The 23,286-nt window shown below is 40.2% G+C and overlaps 1 long non-coding RNA gene across 1 annotated transcript; it reads left to right on the top strand.

Annotated features, from left to right (window-relative positions):
• The first annotated feature begins 5,336 nt into the window (after positions 1 to 5,336).
• On the top strand, positions 5,337 to 22,805 carry LOC139828694 (uncharacterized). Its single transcript, XR_011740608.1, has 3 exons — positions 5,337 to 5,457; positions 7,114 to 7,244; positions 22,670 to 22,805. It is a non-coding gene; the product is annotated as an uncharacterized lncRNA (long non-coding RNA).
• Positions 22,806 to 23,286: the final 481 nt, after the last annotated feature.

The following is a 23,286-nucleotide window of genomic DNA, read 5'->3' as shown; positions in this document are numbered from 1 at the left end:
GCACTGGTCCCAGACAGGACAGCAGTGCTAGCATCACCAAAGTCCCCCGTACATGCCTAACAGCTCTCAAAGATAAAACTATGTCCTGCTTTTTGTATCCAGTCAGAGTTCCCCACTGCAACTTCCACTATGAGTGGGCAGGGCTCTGGAAGTGGTAGGTGAACTGTATCAAAATGATTGTGTCTGTGCACAGTTCCCCAGTTTGCTCATGGATTGATGAAGGTCACAAAGCTTGAGGTCCAAACAGAACCGCAGTTGTATAGAAGCAAGCTTGGCAATCAAGACCTGTATTTTTTACTAGGGTAACTCTTGGACTCTTTCAAACTGCTCCGCTTTTCAGTTCATTCTGCATTAAATGAAGTGACAGGCTCGTCCTTTAAAAAGTGGTGTAATATTCTAATTTATTGTCCTACCCCAGTCTGTCTTTCATAGCCACACCATGACTTTGTTCACCCCATCCCTTTTCTGTGTGATTATGAAATCCCACCACTGCAGAACAGAGAGCAGGAGCCTGTCCTCCACAGCAAGCATCTATTTCAAAACATGGCTATTTAAAGACACCTTCATCACCAAACAAAAATTTTTATTTCAACTTTTGGTTCCGTTCAGAGAGCTCCACATTTTTACTGTTCTTTTGTCAACTGAACTCAGCACAACCCCCACTGCACTTATACTTGCATTCTACCCACTGCTCTATTAACATCTCATTAGACTGCACCCCAACTGTGGCTTTCTCCTTACTGCTCTAAGGACAAACGCTTGGAGAATAATAACTTATATTTGCATAACTCCATTCATACAGACATCTTGGATAAGAACTGTTCAGAACAAGCAGTAACATCTACCCAATCCAGCTAAGGTGGCAGGAGAAAATTAGGTGGGCACAATCCAAGGGCTGGCCAGAGTCTGACTTGGAGCCTGATGCTGGTAATTACTTTACTGGAAAAAAATGCCACTATAAAGTTTCTAAGGGCATCTTGCTACACCTCTATTAACTCCTTTCCTTCCACATTTCAACTTCAATTATCCTTACTTATTGATCTAAAAACTGGTTACTGGGGACTCTACGCCCTTGACCAGACTGGTGGAGGTTTTCTACAGGCTCTGGAGCAGGCAAACGCCTTTGCCATGAACTCCAGTTTACTCACAGAGCAGCACAGTGAGCACCACTGGTAACTCCCATTTTGCCTTGGTAACTTTGATTGCATGCTGAAGTGACTGGTAATGAAACATTAGCCCTCCATGTGGCTACCCACTATTAATTATTACAACCTCTGTATTCCTAACCCTTATTACCCACATCTCTGCCCTTAGACATAAATGGTTAACCCAGTCTGGGACTAAGTCTGGATCCAGCTGTACCTAGACTCCTCTCTGAGGAGTTTAGGAAGCAAGGGGGTCTGTTCTAAATCTCATGACTCAGCAGGAGGGTTTTCCTTACTCTGTGTATTTCTTCTTTACCCTTAGACACGAAATGTTGACCAAGTCTAGGATTAAGATTGGACCTAGCCAGACCTAGCTCCAGAAGGAGTTGAGAAAGCAAATGGGTCCATTCTGAACCTCATGACTCAATGCGGGGGTTTTCCTTACTCTTCGAGTCTCTGTTCTCTGTGCGAAACATCCTAACTCAATGCTAACCCAATTTTCCTCTAAATTTCCTCCACGTAGTAATTACGTAGGTGAACCTTGCCCTAAAACTTGTTGAACCTGGTGAAACCACTGTTACCTCAATGAAACATACTGCCGCTTTCCTCTTTTGAGCGAGGTGTACTCCACTCTTTCTGTGACACCTCATCAGGTGTTCCTCACAATATTAAATTAATCTACACACAGGAAGATTTCTGTAGAAATCAGCCCCTAGGAAGCATTTCCTTTGCTAACTCCTATGTAAAGGGTCACTGCTTCTGCTGTAAAAGTTAACAGGATTTACATTCAAAGCTTTCACTTCTGCTGCTGGCATTCTGAGCTGTTCTGGCTTTGCTTCCAGCTCTTTCCATCTTGCATTTGTAATGCTTAAGCTTTTCTAATTCTTTTCTCCGTTTTTCTGGCCTTCCCAGCAGCAGTCTCATCTGCATGGGAGTGAAGCTGCCTCAAAGCCTCAGGAATCATAAAAAGCAGGCAATCCCTTAAAAGAACATACTTTACTAAGGACCCAATTTCGCTGCTTTCCAACAGGAATGAGAGGTTGTCTTCCCCAGGTGTTACCTCTGAGATCACCACAAACAAATGGGATCAAAAGGCCAAAAGAACAGGAAATAAAAAGAAGCACCCAAATATTTTTACTACAACTGTCAGTGCTCAGAGTAGGTGGGATTACAGTGCCTTCAGAAGACAAGATTTCTTACCATGGTGGGGGGTGTCAATATTTGTTTTCTTCTTCAGCTTAACATCATCTAATACTGTTTAGGTCTTATCACTTGCTCCTTTTCCTCAGTCACTTCTGACTGCTCAAAGTACTAAAGAAGGAAAAAGCTACAAAAACGAGGATTTTCAAATACTTCAACTTTGCAGTAACAATAGTTTATAATTATGGAGTTATTTCAGCCAAATACATTAGTGTGCATTAAATCCTCCAATCTCTTACAGGCCCTTAGGGAATGCCGCAAACAATGTGCTTCATGGATGGATAAACTGAATCTGTGGAGAAGGAAGGCAAGCTGTACAGTTGAGATTATAATGCCAGTATCTTCAGTTCCTGCTCCTTTCTGGGACTTTTAATTCCTTTTCAGAGCATGAAGTAGATTGAGGGGGAAAAAGCCTTGCCTTTCACACTCTTAGAGGTAGTTTGTAATACTAAAGATGGCAAACAGCACGGCAATGCAGGGCAAAGTGCAGCGAGCAGCAAAGACACAGGACATGGACTTAAAAAACTAAACCCAGAAAAATATTTCCCTGCTGTTTCATTGTAACTTGATTTGACAACCTCATTTCATCCTAACGTCACAGGAAATCACAGTTCAATTCTTCTATGGCATAGTGTTAGATATAAAGAGCCCTATATATGTTTTGCATGTTTTGCTTCAGAATAGAACAGAGTTAACATTTATAGGCTTTGCCTAGCAGGGGCTGCCTGGAGCACTGAAACTGCCTGTTAAGTCCCCTCCCAATTAAAACAAAAATGGATAGGTTATTATTCCTGTGTTCTTTTGCCTTTTCACTTGACCGAGCATTACTGGATGCCATCTCTCTGTCAGTCACATTTCATCTTATCCTTTTGCCTCTAGCCCTTTTGGTCTACAATTGATTTTCTCACCACTTTAAGCAGAAACTGAGAGATCTGTATATTGGCGCATTTCTTAGAGCTTTCTGCAGTAGTGGCAGTGGGCTGCATCCCACATGCAGCTGCTGAGTATCTTTATTCCCCTCTTGAAGGCAACGGAAGTTACAGACACTCAATAATTTTAGCGGATGTTCAGAATTTTGCATAATCAAATCCATTTTTGATGCTTCTAGCAAATGTTTCCCTGAATTTGTACGCATATGTATGTATAAATACATATGAATGTGTGCAGGCGTGTGTGCATCTGCATGTATATACGCACATGTTTTCTGACTGGAAAATTTTGCTTTATAAATAAGTTTGTCTCTCAGCCATGGGAAAAATATTAAAAGCTTTCAGTCCTTTAAACAAAACTGCATTCTAATAATATTCTGACAGTTTATTTTCTAAATAACTAAAATAACCTCTGAATTAAATAGTGATGTGAATAGAATAACTAATGTCTACACCATTCCTAGTGTGAGTAGCTGAGAGGCCCTGTATTGCAGTTTGCTCAGGTAAGCTGTGCCTGAGACAAGGGACGCTGAGGGGTCACCTCCTGCTGAAGTCCCTTCCCTTCTCTAGGGCAACCAGTGTTGCTGTGGCTTCCTTTTGATAAGTGAGAGAAGCTGTAGGATTTTAGGTGGTTTTAACACTGTGAGGGGAAGTAGAAGACAGAGGCTAAAGGGCAGAAATATGCTAATATCCCTTCTAGGACTGAGATAAATAGCCCAAGACGCTACACCCTTACAGTTAGAGTGGGGCTGCATCCACCCCTCCATGTAGATACAGGGATTTATTCACATAGGATCCTTTACAGAAGTGGGTCCAAGATAGAGTAAGAATTTGGGTTTTATGTCCACTTCAAAACTATGGTGACTTACTCAAATATTTGAACTAAAGGAAAACACAAGTTTTTTTCCTCTGTTTGAATTTGTACATTCTCCCATCAGAATGTATAGGTCATATTATTGCAGAGCGTCATATATCACAGTGGTTCTGCAAGGAACCAATAAGGTAAATATAATCCAAAGGAGTCCAGAGACAGGCAGCAACTTGGGGTACCACTGCAAGCCCCACCTGGACATGTGTTTCAGCAGGGCATTCCAAGAGAATAGCATCTATAGAGAAAGTGCCCTTAGGATGATGTCCTGAGCTTTTGGCTGAGTAAATAAAAAAGACAGAAAACAAGCAAGGACCATATCTTCCCATCATTACATGGTGTGAACTGCTGTGTCAAACAGAAGACATACTGAGAAAATAAGAGGCAAGAGGAATCTTTCTTTTTCTCCCATAATTTGCAGTGATTTTTGCACTAACCTACTCACCGTGTATCTAACAAGAATGGTGGTTGTGCCTTGAGCTCTCAAGATCTGTCTCATTCTGGCTGCCAGAAGCAGTAATAGCCCATTCCGGCTCAACGCTAATTTAGAGCTTCCAGCTACAGCAGTAGTGGCAGAAAGAACAGCTCCTGGCTAGACCCACGTGTGGAGATATGAAACAGCGCCTGGGCATGTGTGTAAAACATGGATTATGCATATGCACATAAATGCATATATAGTTTTAAAAATTCTACATTTTATGAGTCTCGCAGATAGGGGGAACAGAGGAGGCAGAAGTATTTGCTGATACGGTGTAAAAAGACCAATACAAGTATCTCTCATTGCTGGAAAGTGTGTGTAATTGCCCTCCAGCAAGAAATGTTGCTGGATTTGGCAGCTGATTTATCTGTGTCCTACTGTTTGACAGCGCTCACCCAAGTTAGGATACTTTCCCATACATTTGTTCTAGATTCATCATTTTGACATGCAACAGCATCCTTGGAGTGGTATGCAGAGTCTTCTTTTGAAAATGAGTGAGGATTTCTGTGGGCAGCTGGAGAGTCTGTGGGGAGGATCATTTTTGTTTATTGACTTCTCAGTGTGCTGACGCTTAGCAATGCCAAAGGAAAAATATTACCAAGTGTAAGGAAGGTTTGTTCAACAAAATATATTTCCCTTGACATCATGTCCCCTTCTTCAGTTCTGCATGTAACTGTCTTCGTGTATTCTGTTTATAATTAATGCCACAGGGGGTTGGGCCTTACATTGCTACTGCTGTATGAACATGATCCCTCTAATGATATCTTGATGCTCTACATTCATTTCAAGCATCTCTTTGGATAGTGGAGCACAGCAAACTGTCCTTTCCCAGTTAAGGTGAGTAGCAACAGGTTTTTTCTAGAATCAAATATATTCACTGCAGTGAATGTTATCTCATAATCATCACTTTTAGTTACAATTACTCTGCTTACAGAACTCTTATACAAATGATCTGAAGAGGTAAATATTTGACAATAAAATCTTTGATAAATAACAATAACATTTAACATTGCAGTTGAGAACGCAGTGTAAATATTTTATAATATTTATTGAATAGATTTGTAAATCATCTAGTAGACCAGGAGCTTTTGTTCTATAGAATATTTAAGAAAATTAAAATTTCTTATATCTTAGCACCACAGAAATATCTTCAGAGTTCAGGTGCGGCATGTCCTGCAGTTGCTTATGACTAACACAGCCATGGCTTTTAACATCTCAGGAAAGAACTGCTGTAAGACAAATGCTCCCTTTTTTTTTTTTCCTCCCACCTGAAAATTCTTCCCATGCGATTGATGCAACTTCCCTTTTTAGCAGCAAAAGATTTATCTTTTTTAGTACTGATCTAACTATTGCTTCAGCAGCCCATACTGTTATCTACCATGAGCACAGCTTTACTTGCCACCAGTTGTGCCATTAGGTCAAGTCACAATTGACCTCTTTCATTTACTGAAAGAAATTCATTAAGAGGTTCTCTCAGCCAGACTAAGATTTGTCTCACTTAATTTTACAATATAAATGTTTCTATACGAGCTAGTCAAGGAAGCTTTCTTTGCAAGGAACAAATGGTCTTTTTCAAGGCAGGCTGTCATTAGAGCTATTGTAGATACAAATCAGGATGACAAGAATTTGCTCCTAGACTCTATTAGACTACTTAGACTAGGGTTCCACTGACTATAAAGGGATCCTGGGTGATTCTTTCCATGGAGATTCCTACATTTAGTCAGATCAATGTCCTCTTTTGTTTCAGAAGCAGCATCTTGCTTTCTCTTTGCTGCTTATATGAATAAGAAATGCCTTTGGTCTGGATGAAGTAAAAACTGTTCTTACACGATAGTTACATTTTTTCTCCTAGGGCTGGTTGTTTCATACATGTATCTTATGATCCCCAGATAATATGAAACTGATAAACAAACAAAAATCCCACAAAAACACTAAAGCACCATTGGGTCACAGAGGCATAGGAATAATAACCTCACACTTTTAGTATTTTTACTGATGACACCTGCCTATGCCATTGCCATGGCTGCTGCCAGTTAATGTACATCCACCCTGCTCTCACAGAACACAGGACACTTCATCCAAATCCTGCCCTCTGTAACTCTGTATTTCATCAGTGTGTTCAGAGTCTGAATTTGTTCATAGTCTGAATTTGTTCATAAGAACCTTTTATGGAAGAGGAGAAAATAGTACTAAAAAATAGGAACCATAAGAATGATTGTTTCATGCCATGAGAAACAGCCTTGCCTCAGGCAGCATCCATTCTATTATCTCTGACCCCATACAAAGTTCAGTATATATTGCAATATCTCTAAAACTTAAAATACTCCAGACACACTAGCAGTTCAATTAAAGTTCATCTTGTGGCAACTTGAACAATGTACTATAAAATAAAAAAATAGCTCCCATCCCTCCACAGTTTACAGTCCTTAAGGGACATTATAATTTAAACACCAGTTCCAGACACTAGTTTTTAAAATATCCTTTTTCCTTTAGCTGATTCTCTGATGGAACTTTCACTTGAACTGTTTCCTGTATCCTCCATCTCCCACAGAAAATACCACTTTTCACTGGCTACCCCTGAATAACCATCAAACCATCAAATACAATACTCCCAAATTAAAAAGGTGGGTGTTTTTTTAGAATTTTATTGTACATTAATGTAAAGTAGCATTTAAATTTTCATCTGAATTAAGTAATATATTTACTGTACTTTTCTCCTAAGCCATGCAGAGAAAGAAGAGAGACATTATTCCCTGTGCTGAGACACTTTAGGCCTTAACGACCCTGCCCAGCTCCACCTGGAGGCTCCTCCCACATCCTCCGCCCATGGGCTCAGGAGCCTCATGGCATGGTGCTGAGGGACATTGGTTAGTGGTGGACTAGGCAGTGCCGAGCTAACGGTAGGACTTGATGGTCTTAAGGGCCTTTTCCAACCCAAGTGATTCTATGATTCTATTTAAACTCAGTTTAGGCACAGGAGCTCTAGCATGTGGGATTATGAATTCCCAGCTCAGTCACAGCCATACCTATGTGAGGCAATGGACCTGTTGATCTTCACTTGTTAAACTCACTTTCTAGTTTATGGGAGACCTGTCTCATGGCCACAAACTTCCCTGATTATCTAGTCTGTTGGTGGAGGGGCTGCCATTATCCCTGGGTCTGTCCTACTTGGGTACTGCGGGGTTGCATTATCCCTGTGGGCTCCCAGGGAGCAGCCAGACCACCGATGCTCCAAATGTTGAGTGCTGTCACTCTATAACAACAGAAAGCAATGGATAAGAACGATACAAAAAACTTTCTAATAGAAGCTCTACTAAGACAAACAAAAAACCTCTATGTGAAGACCAGGTAGTTCCAGCTTAATGCATGTGTGATCAGAAGCAACATGTATAAACTGTCATTTTTCAGTTCCGTCTTTTAGACATATTGGTGTGTTTTGTAATGGGGTAAGCTAGAATCTCCAGCAACTATCCTCAATACAGTTGCCATTGCAGATACCTGTGGTGTATCCAGGCCAGTGCAAGACCACGGAGAAAGAGCCTCTGGTGACCATGCTCTGTGTGCCTTTGCTGTAGGCCAGGTATAAACAGGGAATCTCAGTGTTTAATTACATATAAACATGGGCTTACAGAAAGAAAAGGTTTCTCTCAGTGATGAGAAAGAGTGTGGTTGATGTATTCACCTCTGTGGGATATCTGTACTGTGCTGTACCTAACAGTTTTCCAGTATTTGATTTCTCAGCACATGTAAAAAAAAAAAAAAAAGCAAAACCAGATCTACTTGAAGTATTTTAAGGTGGGGGTTTGTTTGTTTCCACTGGACAAGAAATTAAACAGGAGAAAGGGATGGAGTTAATAAAGGGAGAGAGTAGCCAGGGAAAATAAAAGAGCCCCCTGAAAGAGTACTATACTGAATTTGAAACTTATGGAGCAATTTCAGTAGTTTTCTACAAAGAAAGCTAGTTTGATGAGCAAGGATTATTTTGTTGTGTTTGATAGATATCAGCCAGTGTATATCAGTAATTCCCATGTATCTACCTATTTGTGCGATACAATGAAAGGCCACAGCACACGGTGCAGACAGCTCTCTCCATTCTGTACCGGGAGCCAGCAGCATTCCAACGCAAACAAGGAGTTTTAAGTAGTGTTGATTAATTCATCAACCCAACAGACTGGAAAGCTGGATCTCACTGAATGGCTCATTAACCTCAACCATATTAAGCTGCTAACACTAGTTAAAGTCACATATAATAGTGACTGACACTAAAGGGAACACCAACTAGCACATTCGCTCCTTGTTCACTCCTAACTACTTGTGCCTGAGCGCTCTTACGAAGCATGGAGGGTACGTGGGCTGGCTTGGAGAGGCCCCTCAGGAGTGTGTGGAAACTGAAGCTCAGGCTTTCATCTCTGCAAAATGGAGCAAGATCAGACATGCTGTGAATAGTGGCATCAGATGCACATATGATTCCTAGGAGATCAAAAATCCTCACTTGCCAGTCAAGCATGTCTCTACCCCCGATACACAACTGTGTCTGAATTAGGGCTTGAATTGGAAACCTGCAAGACTTACGGCGTTCCTGTGCTTCCCTGAGCTGTGGCCAGAAGAGCAAGGAAGAGCAGGTTAACTGTGTTAAATAGTGATTACTCCAGTTGCTATCCATGTCTCTGCCCTAGCAGATATAAGCCATTGCTCAAGGCAGAATGCCAGTTCTTCTGCAATTATTTCTTTACCACTCCTTTTTGCAGCTGAGTTGATACAAGATTTGACAAGTGGTATATACTTTTGGTGCATAATTGAACGGAAATGCATTTTAAAATAAAATCTTCTAGAACACCTCTTGGAACAGCTTCTACACTTGTTTTGTGTACCAGGACTTCCCATAGACCTGACTCTTCGGGACAACAAATCTTCTGTATTTAAACCAAGAACCCTGTACCTTTGTCTTCTGTCCCTTTGGATCAACACTGCTTCTGTGCCATGAGGGCACTTTAAAAACATCCTCTTTGCCTTTTTTTGCTTTTGTTTTACTTCAGTATGTTTTTTTATTTCCCACTGGAAAAACCTAATTACAAATACTATTTCTTTCTTCAACTGTACCAGTTCAGTGTGTGCAGAATTAGACATGAGTGTCCCATTAATGCTAATGGAAAATTTACACCTTAGTTTCCCTTCCAATCAACCTGCCATTTGTTCTGTCCTTTTGAGTCTTCCTGTCCATAAACTCTTTGCTTTACTACTTAGCATTCTAAAACCCAGCTCCCTGAAGCTTAGTAGCTTACTCGCCATAGTAAAATTGACTTTGCAACTACAAATGCTTGTAGTTAGCTGAACTGCAGGCTAGCACACAGAATTCTGCTATCTTTTGTTGACATAATATGCTGCTTACATTAGCAAAATCCCTGCTGTCATACCACCAGTCATTCCTTCTAATACTGCTTATTGCCTTTTTTTATCTCCTGCTCTTTCTTCTGAATAAAGCAATGTTTGCCCACCAGCAGACTTCATTTAAAAGGGTGGGATATCAGGTTTGTTCACATTTTCAGCTACCATTTAAAATAAATACAAACAGTTAAGTTATTACCTGACTGGAAATGATCGCAATTAGTTCTGCACTGTGTTCTGGTTATCAGAACTTTTGCTCACTGCCTTTTGATCAAGTGCAGCAGTCTTTCCACAACTAGGCTCTTTGGATAACCACTTGTGAGCAGTATTTGCCTAAATCCAACTCAATTTCTCTAATTTAGCAGCCAGTGTTGGAAATGGCTGGAAGGTAGCCTTCTGTTTTACAGATTAGGCACTGATCTAGCACCTGCTGATGGGTGGTTTTCTTTTCTTGCCAGCAATTTCAAGGCAGTATCAATTTCCAGTAATATTCTCAAGAGGAATCTGTGGAGGTTCTCACTGTTGTTTTCTTACTAGAATTCTTTAGTCTTTGAGTAAGTGGCAGTGGACAAAGGAGCTTTCTGGACACGACACCTCATGCTGGGGGTTGTAGGGAAAGAAATTACAGGTTCACTTTGGTTAACAACTGATAAAATATGAACTTCCTTTTATCAGTCATCAAAATACATTGAGCAAGACTAAGAGGCAAATGGGTAAACAAACAACATCTGTATCTGATTATGAAATCAAGAAGACTCAAAAAAATACAAAAACAAAACTGCACAGGAACAACAGATCTATTTTCTGTCCCTGTCTGCCCTGCAAAGAGACAAGTTTCCTGGCAATTTAAGTCACTGTGGGGTTGATTCTGCTCACCAACATCGAATGGAAAATGCAAACCTCACTTTCAGTCAAACAGTGTTTTTATTTGGTTGTATGGGTGACTTGCTGCAGTTCCCATGTAACGACGTCCTCTTCATGAAGGATTCTGGGGTATTTTTGGCAGGTTGTCCTACAAGAGTGCTTTGTTCTCTGCTAACTCCAGATGTGTCTCTGTGAACTTGGTGTGCAATGTGGAGAAGGAAAGTGTATGATTTGGAGAGATTTATTTTTCCTTCTTACTCCCCATCTGCTGTCTTTCAGTACAAAGGATAATACAAGATGCTATTCTGCATCGTAGAATTCCCACATTTCAAATGTATTCCCTGGGGAATACAATTTACCAATAATATTCTATGTAAGCACACTCTAAGAGGTCAACATGACACCCACGTAAAGCAACCTGGGGCCATAACTGTGTGGTGGTTGGAATATAAACTGCAAATTGCCTGTACCTTGTAGCAAGGTATGTTCAGGTTTAAGGAGAAGGGTAGATGATCACTTTGCAATGATTTGGGAAGGAAATGTCATCAAGCAACATTCACAGGCAAAATACAAAGTAAAAAAAAAGAAAGGACTACTGAGCACTGCTGATGGCAGATGCTGGTTGAGCAGGATGCAAATTGCAATCAACCCTTTACAAAAATAACTGGAACAGACTTGGTCTTCTATTTGGAGAATTATTCTTTTGCATTTGCTGCTATCTTTTTTTTCCCCCTCCTTCCTAGCATTTTTTTAAAAATTATTTTCTTATCAGTACTTCAGGACAATCCATGCTTTCACAAGACAATCAATAGGCAAATGTAGGCAAAAATCCTTTCTTAACTTCTGAGGAGAAGCGCAAGCAGGGTAAGTTTGTTTTTTTCATTTTTTATTTTCACTATAGAATGATAGAAACAAACCCACTTTCTTTCAGCACCAAATACCACTGACCTAATAAATAAGTTTAGAATCACTGAACAAGAGTCAGTAAAAAGGCTGGAACAGCTTTGCTATGAGGACAGGCTGAGAGAGTTGGGGTGTTCAGCCTGGAGCAAAGAAGGCTCCAGGGAGATCTTGTGGCCTTTCAGTGCTTAAAAGTGGCTTACAAGAAAGATAGGGACAGACTTCGGCAGGGCGTGTTGCGACAGGACAAGGGGTGATGGTTTTAAACTAAAGAAGGGAGATTCAGGCCAGACGTGAGGAAGAAATTTTTGAAATTAAGGTGGTGAGAGCCTGGCCCAGGTTGGCCAGAGAGGTGGTGGATGAACCATCCCTGGAGACATCCCAGGCCAGGCTGGACAGGGCTCTGAGCAACCTGAGCTGGTGAAGATGTCCCTGCTCATGGCAGGGGTGGCACTGGGGGAGCTCGGAAGGTCCCTTCAACCCAAACTATTCTATGATTCTATGAAATACTAAACAGAGGGCATAAAAAGTATAATGCTTCCTACGGAAAAGGCAGAATCTGAAGCTAATATCTCGGTACTTTAATTTAAAATAAAATCAAAAACAATTGACTTTAGCTGTTTTAAACTCATGTTTTCAGACACAGAAATGTCTGCAGCTTGCTGACTTGCTAATTGCAGCTTGGTTCTTTCCCCCAAAGTATTAATTCAGAGGATTAACAGGCTAGTTAGATTTCCAATTTCCACTATTTAAAAGAGAATGATCTAGTGCTAAAGCAACTTCCAAATTCACACTGTCAGTAAACCTTCTACAGGACTCTGGTTGCAGTTTATTTGCAGGGAAACGGCAACTAAATAAGGACTCTATAAACATGAAGGCAAACAGGGTCTTTCAGCCACAACCCTTGGCAGAACATGTCAGGTCTTAGCTACTGCCTGTGTTAAGCAACATAATTTAATTTGTAATCATGACTGTCCTAGAGAAGGAACTTTCTTTACAGGCTGAAGTACAAAAGTAAGTCTGGGATGGTGTCATGTGGCAGTTGAGAAAGGGGCCAAGTTCAGGCCAGCGCTCGAGATGGCTCCCAGCAGAACGGGGAGGGAACTGAGCTGCTGTAGCTGTTATGGTTCTGGCTTTCAGGCAGATGCTGCTGTCTGGAATAGATGGACTTGCCTCTGTTTGAGCTCCTCATCAGCCCCAGGAGCAGTTCTGCTCTGGCTGTGACCTTACCACATCAGCAGAGCACAAGAACTATTGAGGCAAGACATTGTAAATAGATTATCTACTTGTTAGTGTTTTGCTCATTCTAAAGATACTTGTAAAGTTAGATGAACTGAATTCTGGAAAAGCCATAATGTTTGATTTTTGACCTTCTCTTTTCATAAAGTTTCAGTTAGAAGCTTTCACTAGATTTGTAAAGGGTGCTTAAAAAGTTAACAAAATTACCTGCCCAGATTAAAACAAACAAACAAAGTAAAAAGTTTGACCCAAATCAGACTCCCTTTGCTGAGTAGTGCAGATATGTGGCTCAGAAATGACTTGCAGACTCTGTAAGGAGATAACACCTCTTCACATTTATAATGCTTTACATAGCACCTGCTTTATACAGTACCTTTGCACAGCACCATTTTAAAATACACTAAATCATTTTTGCTAATAGCATTGGTAATGTAAATGATAGCAACCAATAGTAAATTATGCTAAATGAAAGCAACTGCCTAGTGGGGGGATAGGGGGAACAAAGAAGCAAAGAGAAACTGAAAATCCAACTCCCTCTCCAGCTCCTGTCACACTGTGTCTCCCTGCCAGCTCCTTAACTCTCCATACTACCATAAACTGTAATTTTTTATTCTATTTCTTCCTCCTGTCTTGCATTACATTGCTTTAGAGGGTAGTTCCTTATTGAGTAGATGTTTTTGTAAGGATCTATGATGTTAAGAGCACAGATTGCATTTGCTTTAAATAGGAACTGTGTGTGCCCAAACTTCTTGGGCTTTCTAGGAAAACTTCTACAATATAACTTCTAAATTGGAACAAATATGTAACTTTTGTATTACCTCTTAAAGAAATACGTAGTTAGCTTGAAACTTGAACATGACAGCTGGTTATAAATGCATCACAAGTAACACCAGGTTTATATTCATATAAAGCTTTCTATATGATCTTGGTGTCTGCTGCAGTATCTTCAGCTCAGCATATTTGGTAGGTAGCTGTATGGATTACCTTTATGTTCCATACAGACAAACTAGCAAAAAGCTAAGTGGCTTGCCTAGCAGCTTGTGACAACTGGGGAAAAAAGAAGGTCTCAAAAGATTAAATCCTGCAAACTTTATTTATGTGAGTAACTGTAACTGGTCTGGATCCTAATTTCATGCCTTACTGCCTTAATCACAAAATGAGCCTTTCTCTGGGCAACAAAGCAGCTCCAGAGAGAAAAGAGAAGCATAAAACCGATCTCACAGAAGTCATAACTTGCAGAGTGACAGCCCTCGGAGGGAGAGGGCTCTCAGCCTGACTTTCCTCAGCAGCCATTTTGGGACCATCAGTGCTTATTTGCTCAGACAGCTGCTTCAGTCTGCCAGCAGGGACTGGCTTATCTTTTGGCTGCTGGTTTTGCCGTGATTGTGCACAGTTTGTTTTCAAATTAAGTTCACAACATGGAATTAAAATACAGCGTGTTTGGAATGTAGCATAGAATGGTAATTTAAAGGCAAGAAAAGGTCTGGAAAGCCTGTAAGGGATATCAGAGAGGAGAAGTGGTTTCCATGACAACAAATCCACCAAAATCTTTGCATTCATATTGATTCTAGTGATGGATGAGCCAATTTGGGGGCAGGGAATAAAAAAAGAGAAAAATATTTAACCCTGATGAAGAATGCATTTTCCTTGGGGAAAAAAAAAAAAAAATTACAGAAGTCTTTCTTCCTGAAGTCTTTAACCCAGATCCCAGCTACAAGAGACTTATTGCAAAGCATGGCTAGCTTGGCTTATTTCCCTGCAGTCTGGTTCAGTTTGTAAGGTGTTTTGTTAATTATGCCCCCCAGCTGAGCTAGGCAGGGGGAATGATGTTGCACAAAAAGGGACTGAAGATGCTTGAATAAAATCGCAGGGGCCGAGGGGGAACGTATCTCTTCAGAGTGTGCCAGAACCCGGCGCTGCACAGCTCCTCCAAGCAGGGCTGAGCTGGTGCTGCAGCGGTGCAGCCCTGGGACAGCTTTGTTGTGCTCTCTTGTTCACAGAAGACTTCTCTTCCTTTTTCACCTGTATCTTGGCTCTTTTTCCAGTTCATGCCAGGCAGCAAGTGGCCCACTTTCCCCTATGCTGATGTGAGAATTTATGTGGCTTTTGTGGTGCTCTAGGAGACAGGTAGTCACAAATGCTTTAGGAGCATGGATTCAGCTGCTTTAACAGCTTTTCCATTCTCCAGTTATGATGCCATTGGAAGTTAGCCCCTTGTAGATTGTTACATACTTCAGTGGTTTCTAAAATCTTCACTGCACACGCTTTTTCAAAAGTGTGCTGCTGCAGGTCTTAGTGGTGTGTGTGAGGAGAGTGAAACAAAGGAAAATGGACCTTGTGGTCACAAGCCTTCACTAACAAACTTATCGAGGGACAGAAAAAGTATTTTGTACTGTATGATCTCCTCTGGATACCATATGACTTCAGATAACATATGCAGTCACTGATACAAAGCAACCTGAGTTTCATTAACCTGAATAACTGTAGTTATGCTATAAATCTGTAAACAACTTCTAAAATAATACTTTAATTATGATCATTTACTCTTCAATGTCTTATATTTTGTACATGCCTCAATCACCATTGCTCTCTTAAAGAAATAGCCACATTATTCTTTTAATGTATTAAATGATGCTGCAACAGGATCAAAACCATCTCGCAGTCAGGTCAGCTTTAGGGAAGACAGAAAAGGCAGGGAGAGGCTTATTGGGATTGTCCTGAGCTCTCTGCTAGTAGCAGCACAAATGCATGAATGATGCATCATATGAGACTCCTTCCTCATGCAATATTTTGGCTCACTCCAACTCAAGCTAGATTAATCTTGGTTGGCACCTAATGAAAACGTGAGGGACACTATTAGCAAGAAGCTCTTCAAGTTCTTACAGTCTTGCCCTCACTGTTTCATGTCTACTTAAGTTTTGCAGCTTAATCTGATTCTTACCATACGCTATCTCTAGCTTGAGCTAAGAAGTGAGTTAAAAATGAAGCTAGTTTGACCACGGAAATCATAACGAAACTTATGCTATTAAAGTGGCCAACAACTAACAAGAAGGGTGAAAATGATAGTGAAAAATATGGCCTGACTTCCAAGCAAGAACAAGTCATAGTCTAGGACTTGTAAAATGTTCGAAAAAAAGATGAAAAGAAGTACGATACAGCAATAAAATCGAAGATGGTGTGATCAACTGAGACAACAAATAATCATTCCCAAATGTAAGCAAGAAGGAAACAAGGAAAAGAGCAGAAAGCAGATTTAAAAGCTACCAAAGAGAATACGTTTTGGTTATAGTAAATAATTAGACTTTGAAATGCTTGCTAGTGGAAGCTACAAATAAAAAAATATAGATAGCTTTGAAAACAGGAGCACACCTACTTTCTTCTCTGTTCCTAGAGGGTGCTTACAGCTGGGTAGGACCACAAGGCCTGAGGTGACAGTGTCCTCCAGGAAGCACCACCTCCCTTGGCTGGCTGGGCAACTCTTGCCTCTCAGCCAGGATGTAGCATCTTGGTCCTATTAAGCCAACTGCCAAACCTCTCCTGTTCCTTTTGTCCTCCACCCTATTGCAGGCAATGCTCTTTAGGGGTAGAAAAAGAACGGTACTCTTTTGAGAACTGAGGGATGGAAGTGTTACTATTCTGTGAAAGTGTTAGCTTTTCATTTTCATTTACATATTTTGGAGGTCATACTGGCTTGCAGTCTCGCCACTTACACAGCAAATGAAGCTTCAGTTGCATATATAAAGAAACTAACCATCAAGTCTTTGATTTTAAATTCATATAAGCTTCATTCCTATGGTGGACTTGGATAAATTTGTGATTTAAATTAAAATGTGTCTTATTTAACTTCTAGGTCTTTCTGAAACCCACTGAAAGAGCTGAACATAGCATTACATTAACAGCTAGCATTACACCTACTCTTCACAGTACAGCAACAGTTAACCAAAATTATTTGGATATAGGCATAGAATGTGTTTTAAGTAGTTGTTTGCAACATTATTCCTCTCTTCCTACAATATCTTCCAAAACTCTAGACAGTCTCTGTGGAAAAACTAACAGAGTTTCACATAATCTCCTGTTACAATGACGGGAAGGAAACAAAGGAACTTGTTGAATACCCCAGTGACAGTCCATGTCAGTGCCATGCTTGCAGCAGTTGGTTCGTTTTTAAAAGTCTTTCCCTTTGAACATAGAGAGGGAGCTGGAGAAGTAGTTCAGATCCTGGGCACAAAAGAAGTCAATGCCTGGACATGCAGTGTCCAGACATGGTAAACGAGTAAAGTTGTGGATAGGCCTTTTACTGTCTCTTTGCAGACAGAGATGTTCACCTTTAAGTAACAACTTGAAATACAGTTTCTGATTAAACAGAGCAGAGAGCTCATCTGCTGTAACTTGACGCAGTTTCCTTCAAGTCACTGGATTTAAAGGGGAGAATCTAAATTACAGTAGTTAGCAGTGCTTTGATAGTCACAAATTATGCTCTTGAAATGGCTATAAAAATCAGTTACCACTCACAAGAACAAACAAGGGCTCTCAAACCTCAGCAGGCATTATGCAGTGTGTTAGAGTGGTTTCAAGCACACTATTGAACCTACCTATCAACTGAGTCACAGTCATTCTTTATGGGAGCTCTAGAAAAGAAACACAGCACGGGTTTGTCTCAGAGGTAATTGGGGCAGGCTGCTTAGCGGGCTGCTTTTCACCTGCGTAGTAACCTCATAGTGTTAGTGGAGCTGATTCTAGAAAGTGATCATTGTATTAACTCACATTTACAATAATGAATACTTTGTAGCGTGCCTTACATCTTAAAGAACTTCTCTAACTTCCCTGTGAGGCAGGTGATTGAGTATTTAATCTCCATTTTGCAACTCTGAAAATTGGGTCACAACCATACTGACCTGTTTGCCGAGGCCTCTCAGGTGACTAAAGGCAGAACCTCTGCAGAACTGAGAGCAGCTGCTGACCACTGGCTGCACATCCACCACGTGGCCATGGTTTCTCACACTGTACGAACTGTGTTCGTCTTGCTGTACAAACTGTATTCCTCACTTGTTTGGGTCCTGTAATGGGAATGAGTCTTCCGTTAGCACCCAAGCATACCGTCCCTATCATCCCAATTTTATTTTATTAAGACTTTATATTGTGGACTGAAATAATATATTCTGTTCATTTATTTATCTACAAATTAGACATATTATAGGAAGCCTAAAGATAAGATTTTGCCTTAATAGTCAATGTGGGAAAGACTTGGCCCTAGGGAATTGTCTGTCCTCATAAAGACAATACAGCTGTGTTCTTCACCAGCTGTTGTGTGGGAACAGCATCAGAGGGAAAAAAAGGTAAAATAAGAAAAAAATATAAACAGAATAATTTGAGACAGCTTTAAACTAGTGAAAAATAGACATCAGAATTGGGAGCTGGAAGTCTGATACCCTTCACTAGTCCTGGAACTGAGCAAGGGATGCATGTAAACTGTTGTCTCTTTTTAGGGACAACCATGTATGAGACAGGAGGTCTGGTCTCAGGCTCTCAGATGTGTGCTCTTGCCTTTCTGTGGCAAATCACTGACTCCAGCAAAAATTCATCAGTAACTATTGTAGGAACACTAAGGAGAGCCTAGCAGTCACATACACTTTCAAAAATTTCCATGTATGATGAAAATGTGTATGTAAAATAGCTGAATGAAGGTGCAGCCATGCCACAAACACGTCACTAAGAGTATCATTTTTATACCTACCTATATGTTGACTAATCATGTGATACTAATGGTAAAATCTAAAATATAAAGCCAATTACTAAATAACATTTCAAAATCTAAAAGAATTGACCCCAATGAACTTTGTGTGTTTATAATTTAATGTACACACAATGTTCCTAACAGACATGTTCGAGCTGATATTTAAGAATTTTTACTTTTCTGTACAAAATATGATAATATATAAAGCAACCCCTTGGACACTGCGCAAACATCTCCGAGGGTAAATCCAAAATGTAAACATAATACCAAGTCCAACCTCATTAAAGCAAATCAGGTATTAAAACACTTATTTTAAGATAAGTGCTAGTGGATTTTGTAGTTTTGCTAGTGGATAATGCTAAAAGGATTTTGGTCCACTACGCTTACTGTTCTTTATTTCGATATAGAAACATCTGGCTAAGTCAGGCATTACTGAGATGTGCTTTGTTTATGAGTGTCCCTACTGCATGTGTCCATGTTAAATGCAATGTACTGGGATTTTTCTTTTAAAATAGTGGCTCCTGGTGCCAGCATATAGCTCAGAAATTGCTAGTGGTATTACGAAAAACACAGGAGGAAGAAGCCTGAACATACTGCATTACCAAAAGAAAAGAAATACACTAAGAAATATAATTTTGATATACAAACCAGGATTTAAAAGTTTGAAATCTACAGACATGAAGTCTTGGACCTTAGTAGTGATAATGAGAGGCTGTCAGATGAAAATACTTTGAGTCACTGTATTTATAAATACTTTGCATTTCCTTCTAAAATTAGTGGGGTTGTTGGGTTTTTTTTTTGCATGTTACCACTGATATATTCCAGAATCACTCAGCAACTGATGTGTTGACTATTAATTGATGATTTCCATGAAGTCATTTGGAGCAAAGTGCATATGTCAATACATAGGTTGATTGGATTAGCATAGAGGATAATGGAGTTATGAGCAAAGTAACCAGGATTTGTGTTATTTTTAAAGTGTATCTAAATCACTTACAGTAAAGGAAAAGGGAATATTAAGTTGGGAAGTCTCGGGGAACGCTGAAATCAGACTATGATCACAATCCCAGGGTTGATGGTTTTCAGGAAGTGGCTGTTGAGCAGTGTGCTGTGCAGCTTTTTGCAATCGTGTTGAAAACCTCCGAGCAATGAGCACCCTGGGAGGGTGTGTAATTGCTGCCTTCTGTGGTCTTCGAGGTTTTTATGTCAGTTGAGCAGCCATGTGTGCGCCTCAGCCTATTACCAGGGACTCAAAATTACATTACAGCCTCAGTGCGGCACTTTGAGTAAACCCACACCCAAACCCCAGAAGACTATTTGAGTGTAAAGGCATTCCAGATGGAAATTTAAATGCTAGATTTCATGTCATATTATTTAGCAGGTTAGTTTATCCCTCATTTGTTTGCCATCTGTCAGTATTTCAGAGAAAATGGTTGTAACTCATCAGCCTACAAAACCAGGAAAGATTGCTACCTCAGACCAAAGACAATCGCTGTAAGATGCAATTTCAGAATAATTATAAACTACGATGACACAATCAGGGAAAATTTTGCTTTGCAGTTGTTGTTTTAGTCAGTAAAGTCAGAACCACTGCTCCAGCCTTGATTTCTTCTGTTTTGTTAGGGATTTGTGTTTGTTTCTGCACGTGCAATTGATTAGATATGAAAGTGGGTACATCTGTCTGGCAAATCTGTGTTATTAACAGATCATAACCAATAGGCACAAAAATGGACCAAGACTATAATCCATCACTCTGTTGGCAAAGAGTGTTTTCAACTGCATTTATGGTTTAATTTATGTCATTACCAATTTGGGAGTGAAATTCTGTACATAAACCCTTAGCATATTTGAAAAGAGGGCAGCTATTTGTCTGCCAAAGAATAATGAACTGCTCTTTGCTCACCTGAATTTCATTAGGGAGGGAAAACACAGTGACTTTTCCAAACAGAAAAAGAATGGCAAAAGCTCAAATACCAATATAAAAGAAATGCAGTGAAACATCATATTGTTTTTATTCACAGGTATTCCTCTACTAACAAAAATGAAATATGGTCAGTCTCAAAAGTTGTTATGTACTTTGAAAATTTACTTACATAAAATAAGCATTCTTTTATGCTCTCTGTTTTCCTATGGAACATGCATGGAAGAGCATAATTTCTTAGACATTCAGGTCAGTATGTCTTTTTACATCTTTCATTCCACCAATCCAATGTGAGAATCCTGTAATGTTCTTGTCATTGGTCAGAAAAATCTATTAAATTTGTAGGACCAGAGGGACTATTGTGATAATCTTACATGCAATTTTAGATTTCATGAGTTGTTTCTTATTATTTCCCAGTCTGCTAGATTAAAAAGAAAAAGTTCTCAAATAGGCCATGGTCAAAATGCCAGCAGCACTGTTGTAGTCGCTTGGTAACACCTGTGCTTCCTGACACAACACAGGAAAATGCTTTGGTATAATTCTTTTTTTCAGTCACTTGTGCCTGTTCTCAGTGAGTAAATACCAAAACCACCAGGAGTAATATTTGATAGCAGTGGGGAAGAGGATGAATTTACTATAAAATAAAGCTGCCTCCAGAAAGCTGCGAAAGATTTTGAAAGTACATGTGCTGCAGTAAAGCCTTTGATGCTCTTTCACATAGCATTCTCCTGGAGAAACTGGCTGCTCATGGCTTGGACAGGCGCATCCTTTGCTGGGTACAAAACTGGCTGGACAGCCAGACCCAAAGAGTTGTGGTAAATGGAGTTAAAATTAAAAGTGCTGCTCCCCAGGGCTTAGTATTGGGGCCAGTTCTGTTTAATCTCTTTATCAATGGTCTGGACGAGGGGATCAAGTGCACCCTCAGTAAGTTTGCAGATTACACCAAGCTGGGTGGGAGTGTTGATCTGCTGGAGGGTGGGAAGGCCATACAGAGGGATTTGGACTGGCTGGATCGATAGGCTGAGGCCAATTGTTTGCGGTTTAACAAGGCCAAGTGCTGAGTCCTGCACTTGGGTCACAACAACCCCAGGCAGGGCTACGGGCTCAGGGAAGAGCAGCTGGAAAAGCACTGGTCGGCAGCCGGCTGAACGTGAGCCAGTTTGTGCCCAGGTGGCCAAAGAGGTTTAAATCGGATATTAGGAAAAATTTCTTCCCAGTAAGGGCTGTCAGGCATTGGAACAGGCTGCCCAGGGGGGGCAGCGGTGCAGTCACCATCCCTGGAGGAGTTCAAAAGATGTGTATATGTGGTGCTTAGGGACACAGGTTAGGGGTAGATTTGGCAGTGCCAGGCTCACAATTGGACTTGATGATTTTAAGGGTCTTTTCCAACAAATGATTCTGTGATTCTAATTGGGAGAATATATTGCAAGTGGCAAAAATTAATTCTGAACTATTCACAAAATGCAGCTGCAGGGAAAAAAAGAAGCAGAAAAGAAAGAAACAGTGAGATTTCATTAGTCGTATTTGTGGGGAATGTATGTAGCGGTTTTTCCTTTGAAGAGATCTGTATCCTCAGTGCTACTACCTGGATACAAGAGCTACATGCTGAGTGGATTACTTTGAGGTATATTTGATCTTTGCTCTCGTCTGCCCTAACTTACTCTGGCTCACTCTATCTCCAGTTCCAATCTGGGATAATTATTTTGTCTAACCTCTGCATTTCTGACCTGTATTTAGAATAGATGTAATTTACCCTGTGTTGTAAAGCCTGTGTGTATTCACCCATCCCACAAAGCTCCCGATGTTAAAACTGAAGGAAGTAAAAATGCTGTATTTATTATTAAAATCTGACTCTGATGCAATCTGCAATGGATGAAAATGTCATGCATCAGTTTAGGCCAATGTCAAGGGTACAGAGACTTATTGCTTCCAGAGGAATTAATGGATAGGACTAATTTAGTCCCTTCATACTAATGGCCAAATCCTTCTCTGTCATGTCATTTCAGGGACGAGGAGAACATGATCTGAAGAATCAGAAAAAATCCTAAGACAGGTCTAAAATGAAGGGGTTATTTTGAAATGGTAATTTAAAAGTCTTTATATTTTGTATTATTTAAAATTACTAAAAAATGTAACAAGAAAGGGTTGATATTAAATTTGCTGGAGAACTCATGTAAGGATATGCTGATTCTGCCATTCCTATCAAAGCAGAACTCAATTGTGTCCTGATGTCCCTGGGAAAGGAGAAATAGCCATAAGGATAAGAATCTGAACAAGAACTAAGACACAGGGATTCTGCTGTAGACTTTGCCATGCCTTTTTAATTCCTCAGTGCATCAGTTTCCCACAACACACAGTTACAAAATTTAGCTGGATCAGGCCTAAGGAATGGGATGCGATGTGAAAAACAGACAAAATAGAAATCTCTTTCTTAGGGTTTTCATCTATCCAGTCATATACATTGCAGTCATTTCTTAACCAAGTCATTGAAAAGACAGAAATTAGTTGATAACAGTAAGGCTTTGTCAATCCATTACGCAAATGGCAAAATAAATTAAAGGACTGGAGGACTGGGTAGAACATAAAGTGATTGTGGTTTCATGAGAATAAGCTATTGCACAGA

This window comes from Patagioenas fasciata, chromosome 10, assembly GCF_037038585.1.
Source record: "Patagioenas fasciata isolate bPatFas1 chromosome 10, bPatFas1.hap1, whole genome shotgun sequence".
Lineage (NCBI taxonomy): Eukaryota > Metazoa > Chordata > Aves > Columbiformes > Columbidae > Patagioenas > Patagioenas fasciata.
This window is presented reverse-complemented; position numbering and strand designations above follow the sequence as displayed.